The sequence below is a fragment of the Aedes albopictus genome, chromosome 2, assembly GCF_035046485.1.
Source record: "Aedes albopictus strain Foshan chromosome 2, AalbF5, whole genome shotgun sequence".
In the NCBI taxonomy this organism is placed as follows: Eukaryota; Metazoa; Arthropoda; class Insecta; order Diptera; family Culicidae; genus Aedes; species Aedes albopictus.
The window spans coordinates 251036319-251046590 of NC_085137.1; the positions used below are offsets into that span (position 1 = coordinate 251036319).

Here is a 10272-nt window from a genome sequence, read left to right on the forward strand (position 1 = left end):
AGCCATCATCTACTCTCCAGTTCGAACTACTTGTTAGGCCAGGACTACAAAAGGTCACGTCAATAATTGACTCCGCTCCGTTTCGACTATAGGTACTCTTGGTACCGACGTTAGCCAAGTCGACATCTAAGATGGCCAGTGTTTCTAGCAGGATCTGACCCCGCTGGTTCGTGAAACGGCTTCCCCATTCCACAGCCCAGGCATTAAAGTCACCCGCTATTACCACCGGCCTTCGCCCTGTTAGCACGGTCGTTAAGCGGTCCAGCATCTGCGTGAACCGATCGATCGGCCACCGCGGAGGCGCATAACAGCTACAGAAGAAGACCCCGTTTACTTTGGCGACCACGAAGCCCTCATAGGTAGTAGACACCAACTCCTGCACGGGGTATTTACCCGTCGTCCATATCGCCGCCATTTTCCTGGTCCCATCCGAGGCCCAGTTGCCGTTGCCGGCGGGTACTCGGTATGGGTCCGAAATGATGGCGATATCCGTCTCCCACTCAGAAACCGCCTGACAAAGCAGTTGCTGAGCCGCATCACAGTGGTTCAGGTTCAGCTGCGTTACCTGCACTGTGATTTGTTGCTCACTGCGGCTTTCTTAAAGGCCGGGCACCCTGGACCACCCATCGCATGTCTGTTTTTCGAGGTTTTCCCGGTACAGATCATGCAGATGGGCGGACTCGTGCAGCTTTGGGCCTTATGGCCTTCAGCGCCGCATCGCCTACACAGTTTGCGCCTGTCGGGGCCTTTGCAGTCCCACGACTTGTGTCCTGGTTCCAGACACCTGAAGCAAACCTCAGGTGGCTCGTGGAATGTCAGGTGACAAACACACCAGCCCACCTTAATACTCCCTACTTTAACGGACTTTTTAACATCCGCCACAGGTAGCTGAACCAGAGCTATCTGTGTCCCTGCTGGCCCCTTCCGCAGCCTGACGGCTGTGGCGGCCGCCTGAACATCGCACTGTTGCCGCAGTGCCGTGACGAGCTCTTCCGCTTCGGTGATCTCGTCTAGGTCTTTGACCTTCAGAGTCGCCTCATGCGTAAGAGCCCTCACCTCCACTCCATCTCCAAGGACCTCTTCTGCCAGCCTCTTGTAGGCGGCGCCCTTGTGATCCTTCTGGCGCTTAAGCTCCAGGATCATTTCGCCCGTACGAGTACGTCTGATACTGCGTACGTCGGCTCCAAGACCCTCGAGCTTGGCGTCGCACCTCATCGCCTTCAAGACGTCCGAGTATTTCGACTGTTCGGTCTTGATGACGATTGCGTCACCTTTTTCGCGCCTGGCACCTGCCTTCCTACGCCTTGGCTTGGCGACCTGCGCTTCTACCTGCGGATTCCCCTTCTTCTTCCTTTTCCGCTCCACCTTTGTCCAAGGAGGGTCTTCTCCTTGGACCGCCCTGCTCTGTGGCTGCTGAGGGCCCACCATTGGTCGCAACCCCTTGTTCCCATCCGAGACGGGCCGGCCTTTTCAGGCCCACCCTTCCCAGCTTTCCGGGAACCCTGGCTGGGGTCCGACTTTCCGGCATAACCACCGGCTTTCGGGGTTATTATGCGCCTGGCCTTGCGGGCACCGCCAGACAGCTCCTCACCTGACGGCTGCCTCGCCCGCTTCTGCGAATGCTTGTCGCTTTTGTCGCGAGCATTCGCTTCCACACTCTTAACAAACAATCTTTGAGTATCCTTTTTTGACCCATTCTCACCCCCAACGACGGTTATGAATATTCGAATAAATGTTTCTAGCAGTTAAATATTCGATAAACCCGATTTCGACAACAAAAGTTCTATAAATATTGAAATTTATGAACAAAATTGCACTGTTCCGGAAGTTATATCATATTTAGTATGGAAAGTGCATACTTTCAGGCGTTTTCTTAAGATTTATTGAACTTCAAACTTAAATAATTTGAAATTTAGTACAGTAGTAAAAATTTTGCCTAGCTTTTCGCATTTCAGGGTGGTTAATTTAGGATGAAAACATATTTTTAGCACTTACAAAGACATCTCACTGACTGATCAATTTCACCCCGAAATTAAATATATTGATTTTTTATTTCAAATGATTTTTTTTTGTAAAAAAATGATTTGCAGTAAAATTTTTAACCTCATTGACTGATGAAAACCGTGGTTGTACTTGTTTTAATGCATTAAATTTATCCATATCGATAAGTATTCCAAAATTATTCACCAAAAACTACGAAAAGTGATTAATTTCACCCGAAATCACGGTACGTGCGTGCCAACGTGGCCGTGATGTCGAAAAAAACCATTCAAAGACACATGAAACGGAATACCATCCATATCAAGGAAGGTATCGTAGACGCTGAAGGCTTGAAAGCATACCTGATCGAGTACGGCTTTCCGTTGGTTGTAGTTTTATGTGAAGATGGTACGAAAATAACTTCTTCTACGGACTACGAGTACAACAATGATTCGATAATCGGGCTGGTAGCTCCGATGGGTTCTAATGGTTTACCAATGACAAATTTGTTCCAAGCGACCACGCCTTACAAAATGGCAAGTGATTTGAAATCGTATCCCATTGGGAGTTACGCCTACATTCAAATGGCCATTTCATTGAGCAAAGAAGCCGCGCCGTATGTGCTCTACCATGCTTGCTCAAATAATCAGTTTATTTGTGTATAATAATCAGCTACACAGACGTACTTAATCGCTGGGAATACACAGAATCTCTATTAAATAGTCATGGGATCACAGTGTTGGCTAATGCGTCGGACGGTGATACAAGACTTACACACTTATTTCAGATTTAGCTGTTCGGTACTTCTTTTAACTGGGCTTGATTTGTAAATCTCCAAATTAGCGCCAATTCAGTAGTTTTTGCCGAAAATTGCTGTTCTTCGGTAAAATATTTACCTTTTTAACTGATTACTGTAAATTCAACAACTGGATTTCCAGTAATTTGAATGTTTTACTGAACTTAGCAAAAGTCAGTAAACACGAGTACCGAGTTTCAGTAATGCTGATCATTTTACTGACTTTTTTGTCAAAATCAAATAAAAACAACACAGATCCAGCAAGGAGCTGTCAAATTTCAACAATTGAACCAAATTCGAGCAGCAGCAGCGGCGGCGGCCACAAAAGCATTGGAACTGCAACTTATTTGCCTGCAGGATTAATTTTGCCTGCAGCGCCAGCATAGATTCCGGCCTTCTGGATGCGTCTTTGCCAAGTAAGTAGCAAAAAATCTGCGACAAATTTGTGCTCACCTCGCAATTGTTTGAACTTTGAGGCTTCCGCCAATGGAAGTCTGCAACATCGTAATTAGAAACGAGCGGGAGGAATCTTGAAAAACGCAACACCGCTCAAAGAACTCTCCTGATTTTGCGAACTAAGCAAATGTTAAAATAAATCATTTTCACCGCAGTCGCAGATTTTTTAAATTTACAAGGTCAAAGCTTCACAATAAAGGCTAAACGATCCGAAATAATGATCGAAAACACCGAAGGAATCAAATGTTAAATGTGGAAACGGGCTGCTGGTGCTTTTCTTTGGAACTGGGAATCTCGGTAAACTAGAGTAAACAATTATTTAACTGAAGAACCCAGTAAAAGATGTTACTGAAAAAATACTGACTTATTCGGTAATTTTTGACAGATCAGCATTTTTTCATTTACTTGCTTTTCGGTAACGGCAAAATTTACTGGGTGTTCAGCAGTTCAAAAACCCAGTAAAAATTTACCGAAGTCGGTAATCAAAACTAGCTGTGTATGAAAGCCATGCGGATCAGAGCCGGTTTCGATAAACCATGCATTCCTTCTCCATGGGGATCATGGTTCCGTGTAGACTGGTCGAGCAAAAATCCGATAAATGTGCAAGACATGACACACACAGTGAATAAGTTCAGAAACCGCTTGCTGAATGGAGATATGACCATCGGTAAGATTATCTATTATTAATCTAGTCGAAACGCAACATTTAATGCGAGCGAAAATCGATTTCACTCCAAATCCAAGCGTCTCCAAATCTAAGGTCCTATCTACAGAAGAGAGGCTCTCTTTGGTTTTCCTCTCTTTCGTTAATATCTCAGCTGTTTATTTGCATTATGATTGTCTCCTTGCATTGGACGATGGTCAAAACAATCGTCTTTTGATTTGTACTGCAAAAGTAGCCGAAAAATGTACCATTACATTGCAATAATTGAAAGAGAAAGAGAGCCTCTCAAACGCAGATATCACCTATTGAAATGTTTGGCCTGATACCAGCCCACCCCGCTGCCAGTTGGTGTCGAACTCAGCCAAATCCCTTTATGCCTTTTCATTTGCAAACTATAAAAAAAATATTCATTCGAAATGAATGATGCGTTTAGACTCTGCAAACGACTCGAACGGACACTTGAATGCTCTTGAATGCATCTCAGTTGAAGCAAGAGTGTTTACATTGTTGAATTCGTTCAGTTCGTAAGCAAGCTGAATTGAATTCAGTTCATTTGACAGAAGACTTGAATTCAACTCACATGAAACGCGGGTTCAGACGGGGCAAGTGAGATGATTTCGTTCGACTTGAACCAAAAAGTTCAACATGTACAACTTTCGTTCAAGTCAAGTCAATTGCTCAAGTGAGATGAATGGTGGTGCTAACACGTTCAATTCACATTCAATTGGGCACTTTCCATTGACTTCAATCAAGTCACTTGCACCATGTAAACCAGGAATATTTTTTTACAAGCGGTGGTGCGATAACTATGGGCCTTTTCATTTGACGTCTTAAATCAGCTGATTTCTCGGACCTTTGACAGTTATCCTATGAAAATGACAGTTTAGCGTTTGCGCCTTTGTTCGGCAGTTGTAAACAGTGGCCTGTCAGCTGGAAAGGCCTATTAGTGTATACAAAAATGTTGCATCTACCGGGCTATCAGTAAAAAAGCATTGCCGTTAACCCTTTGTGAGGCCGAGAAAACTAGGCGGTGTAGGTTGGTTGATACTAGTTATGCTAAGCCGAAATATTCCAAATAAAGACAAAACCAACAAAAGTTTTGCGGGTTTTACCTTTTTTTGTCTTTTTTCGGCTTTTTTTTATATTAAGGCTTGGCAAAACTAGTGTAGCCCCCCAGTTGCAAACATTGACGGAACAAACTTTTACAACTAATGTAAAATCTTTAAATTTTATTTGCAATAGTGTTATGTATTAAAACAAATTCGTTGAATTCCAGGAATATATAAAATTAAGAAAGACCATTTGGAACAGCTTATCGCAAATCATAGCAAAGATAAACACAGCTTGTGCGTTTCGGACATCTATCTAAAAGACAAGATGAAGTTTGATTCTACGGAGAAACTCATGAAACTTGACCTACAATACTTCGAGAAGCACATCTCGAACAGTAAAGGTACTGCCTTGTTCATCGATCTCATGCGGCGCATGTATCAGGCTTTCGACAAGGCTGAAGCATCTGTTCTCGACCGTATCGAGGACATCTGGTAAACTCACAACAAAACTACAAAATTTGTAGTAGTGACCTTTATTTTATATATTTCTAGGACTGCATTATTCGTAGTACGCGGATGGAGAAATTTTTGTAAGCACAATTACAATAATCTGACGGAATGTATAACGCCTACCACTGCCTGGAGCTGGACGCGCAAGCAATAATTTTATTTGTATGCATATGCCGTGACCAGAAGGTGCCCGAACAATTTATTGTTGAATTTCTATCAAGCCAGCCATGCGAGAATTTAATTCGCGAGCTGCGGTCTCTGTCATCAACACATCAAACTGTGGTCAACTTCTCTATAAAAGAATTGACGGAGAAACTTGAAAAATCCATATGACACGAAGTATCATGTATAAAAACCGTAACCAGATCAATTTCCCCTTCATCGATTCAAAAAATGCAAACCAACACAGTCCAGTACTACCATCTAATGATGAGATCATCATAAGGGTTCAAACATCTAAAATCAATGCTGAAAAAGTATTGCAGAGCGTTGGCATTGAAAAGGAGATTATGGATTTGAGTGATTCTGTTTGTAATTCGGTAGCAGTTGCAAGAACAGAGTTTGTAGAAGTGGAAAACTTTGAGGAAGATGAGATTACAGACACACGAGGCATGGAATACATGGAAGTAGACGACAGTTTTGGAGAACAGGAAGCAATATCAAAACAGCAAGCAGGAACCGTAGGAGTTAAAGACAGTTTCTTAGAACAGGAAGTAACAGCCAAAGAACAAATAGAATCCGTAAGAGTAGAAGAATGTCTGGACGGGCAAAGGTGTGAGCACGATGATCTTCAAGGTAAGGTGGACAACACAGTGTATGAAGCCAATAAGGTGTTCAGCAACTGTGATGAAATGAAACTGAAAAATTCTCTATGTGGACAACAACATGCATTTAGGATTTCCGATTCTAGCGGTCGTATAAAAATGTTAAAAAATCCACGTTGTTGTGGATGCTAACCGATGGCCGAAAAAGACTATCGGCAGACAGAATGAGGAGATTTCAACAAAACTGATATTGCTATTGCAATTTTTGTTTAGGTTGTTTTGCCAACGCGTTTTTTATTGATTGTTAATATTGATATGTTAAAGATTTTAACGTGTATAAACTGTTATTTTGTTTTTGTTTGTATCTATTATTGGGTCCTTAAAGTAGAAAAAAAAAACATTTTTATCACATAATACGATCAATCATGATGTTCCCTCTTATAAAAGAACATTCCCCAACTTAAAAAACTACCTATATCTTAAACAGAAGTTTAAATTGCACAGAACATCATATCCTATCAAGAGAATGATTACCGTAAGTGTACTAGTAGCCGCTCATGTTCCAATCCAATAGTCTAGATGTAGGTTTTCTACATCTGGATACTATTAGACCCGCATATTGTATATATCCGTGCAGAAAGATTGTATTTTTGAAGGGATTCTTTTCTGCGCTCAAGGGTGGGTACTGGTACACTGAGGGTATTTTGTAATTTTTTTCTTTCTTCGCGTATCGTAACAGAAGCAAAGAAGTTACCATTTTCATTGCACTCCATAACTACATAGAGCTCAACGGGTTTCCAACAAGTTTTTAGTGACAAGTAACCAATGATTACTTTCGATTTCTCTGAGTAATCAGGTTATCACAAGTAATCATGGTAATCTGAAGTAATCATTAGTAATCCAAAGTAATCAATGGTAATCAAATGTAATCAACTAGGTAATCAATGTTATACCATTGACAAAGTAATCATGAGAATTTAGTTGTAATCATATGACAATCATAGGTAATCTAACTAATCAGTAGTAATCTTAAGTAATCAATAGTAATCTTGGTAATCAATAAGTAATCAAGGTAATCACAAGTAATCATGGTAATCAGAAGTAATCATTAATAATATAAGTAATCAGTAGTAATCTTGAGTTATCAATAGTAATCTAGGCAATCAATAAGTAATCATAAGTAATAATGGTAATCTGAAGTAATCATTTATATTCCGAGGTAATCAATGGTAATCAGATGTAATCAATGGAAATCAAATGTTATCACCTAGGTAATCAACAGTAACCAAACAAAAGTAATCATGAGTAATCATATGATAATAATAGGTAATCTGAGTAATTAATATTGAGTAATCAGTAGTAATCTTTATAATCAATAAGTAATCAAGGTAATCACAAGTAATCATAGTAATCAGAAGTAATCTGAGTAATCTTGAGTAATCAATAGTAATCTTGGTAATTAATAAGTAATCTTAGTTATCACACACACCAAAATTTTTGAAATGCTTCCAGCACGCCAAAAATCAGCAAAAGAAATTGCTGAATTTCAGCAACATTTTTTGCCGAATTTCAGCAGGCAAAATGTTATTGCAACCATAACAAATTGCAAATGCTCCATAGAAAACCAAAAAGCGCTCCATAAAGAATGAACATATGTTCCATGAAATGTGCAATGTTACCCATAAATAATTGAAAACGATCCATACTTTATAAAAAATGTACCGATAAAACATAAAATTTTCTCATTAAAAGTGAAATTTTGCACCAATAAATAATACTGAAATGCTCCATAATAAAATACAAATGCTCCATAAAAAAATCAAATTGCACCCATAGAAAATTGAATATTGCTCCATAGAAAAATTAAATTGCACCATAAAAATTGAAAATGCACCATAGAAAATAGACAAATGCTCCATAAGTATTATTTAACTGCACCACATAAAATACAATTTGCTCCATAAAAAATTGAAAATTCTCCATAACTTTAAACATTTGCACCACTAAAGCAGTGCAATGTAAAGCAATTCAGCCCTGTCGAATTAAATTATGAGAATATGCTATCTATGGAGGTTTTTCTATTTTTCTTGGAGCTATTTATATTTTCTATGGTGCAATTTGATAATACTTATGGAGAATTCATCTATTTTCTATGTGCAATTTCAATTTGTTATGGGTACAATTTTAATTTTTTATGGAGCATTCACATTTTTCTATGGAGCATTTGTATTTAATTATGGAGCATTTCAGTATTATTTAGGGTGCAAAATTTCACTTTTAATGAGAAAATTTTATGTTTTACCGATACATTTTTTATAAAGTATGGAAAGTTTTCAATAATTTATGGGTAACATTGCACATTTTCATGGAACATATGTTCATTCTTTATGGAGTGCTTTTTGATTTTCTATGGAGCGTTTCTATTTTTTCATGGGTGCAATAAATAGGCTGCCATTTCAGCACAACTTTGCTGATCAACTGTCAAAATTGCTGGATGATACAGCAAGTTGAAAAATAATTGCTGAATGCAATCAGCACGCCAAAAATCAGAAAAGTTGGCTGATTACCAGCAAAAATATTTTGCAGCGCAGTAATAAATAAGTAATAAGTATTTTTTAGTAGTTTTCAGTTGGAAACCCCTTGATAGAGCTCGTTTCCTTTGTCTGCGACCAAAACGCTCGCTTTCGATCAATTTTTGATTCCGCGGTCCACTTTAACGTTAAAGATAAGGTTTGTTTCTGGATAACTCTTCAGTTAGCAAGCTAACATTATATGTTTAATCTACCTTGCATTTTGAAGTTGTAACACAAACGTCGGTGGTTGTAATATATTCATTATCACTTGAAATGAAATTAATAACATATTTGAATCTTTTTTATTTTATTATTATTTTATTTGATTGTATCTGATGTCAGATCGGAATTTATAACCTTTATATCTAATAAAATGAACTTTGAAAACGACTTACTTAAATTAAAATCGCTTATATTGCCACCTACTATTTTTATTTTATTATTCTTAATAACAAATCATATCGAACTTCGTTTTTGTTTTACGGATACTAGTGATTATTACGTTTGTTGGGTATTATTCGTTTTTTTTCTTACATTTACTTCTAGCAGTATGTGTAACTCCGATTATCATCACAATAGAAGTTCCGATTACCATCATCATCGAGTCGGCCTATTATTGTACTGAATGGCTTATTAATTTGCATTACATAAAGTGTATATTTATTTATAAGTAATAAATAGTACTGGAAGGGGGATTCTTTAGGGCTCTATAAAAATCCGAAAATCCGAGGATCAGTTCACCATGTCTCATCAAGTTGCGAGGTGATGCTTTCCAGAACTATTTTAAAATCTGATACTTTTAAAACATCTCATATAAAATTCATATTTACATTACATTGCATATTTACATTTACACTTCGTAACTTCGAGCTATTGCTCCTCTCCATCAGAACTTGTCGTTGCGAAGGATCACCAAGTCCTCTGAGGTTGTTTGGCGGCGCACAATACATCTTGCTTAAAAATCGAAACATGCTTGTTATCATTTCTGAGATATTCCTTAGGAAATTAGAATTTGTCGTTATTGATGGTTTACTAAGTGCTCTGCTTTAAAACAAGCCACTTTTGCTTTCAATCCTTTGATAGTTTGTTTCAACGTAGTCAGAATTTGTCGTTACGAATGTCTTCGTAAAGTTCTCGAAAATTGTTAGGTGACACAATGCTTCTGATTGGTTACGATTGGTTCACCAAGTCCTCTCAAATTGCTAGGTGACATGCTTCTGCTTTAAAACAAACCACTTTAATTTCAATTTTTTGATAGTTTGTTTCAACGTAGTCACAATTTGTCGTTACGAAGTTTGTGATGTACGCCTCAAAGTAATCAGAAATGGTCATTTCGAATGGTTCACCAAGTCCTCCCAAATTGCTAGGTGACGCACAATGGTTCTGTTTTACAATAGGCCACTTTTGCTTTAAACTTTTCAATAGTTTGTGATGTACGCTTCAAAATAATCAGAAATTGTAGTTGCGAATGGTTCAC

The 10272-nt window shown here is 38.7% G+C and overlaps 1 pseudogene; it reads left to right on the plus strand.

Annotated features, from left to right (window-relative positions):
• The first annotated feature begins 2229 nt into the window (after positions 1 to 2229).
• LOC115256244 (uncharacterized) lies at positions 2230 to 6470 on the plus strand (annotated as a pseudogene).
• Positions 6471 to 10272: the final 3802 nt, after the last annotated feature.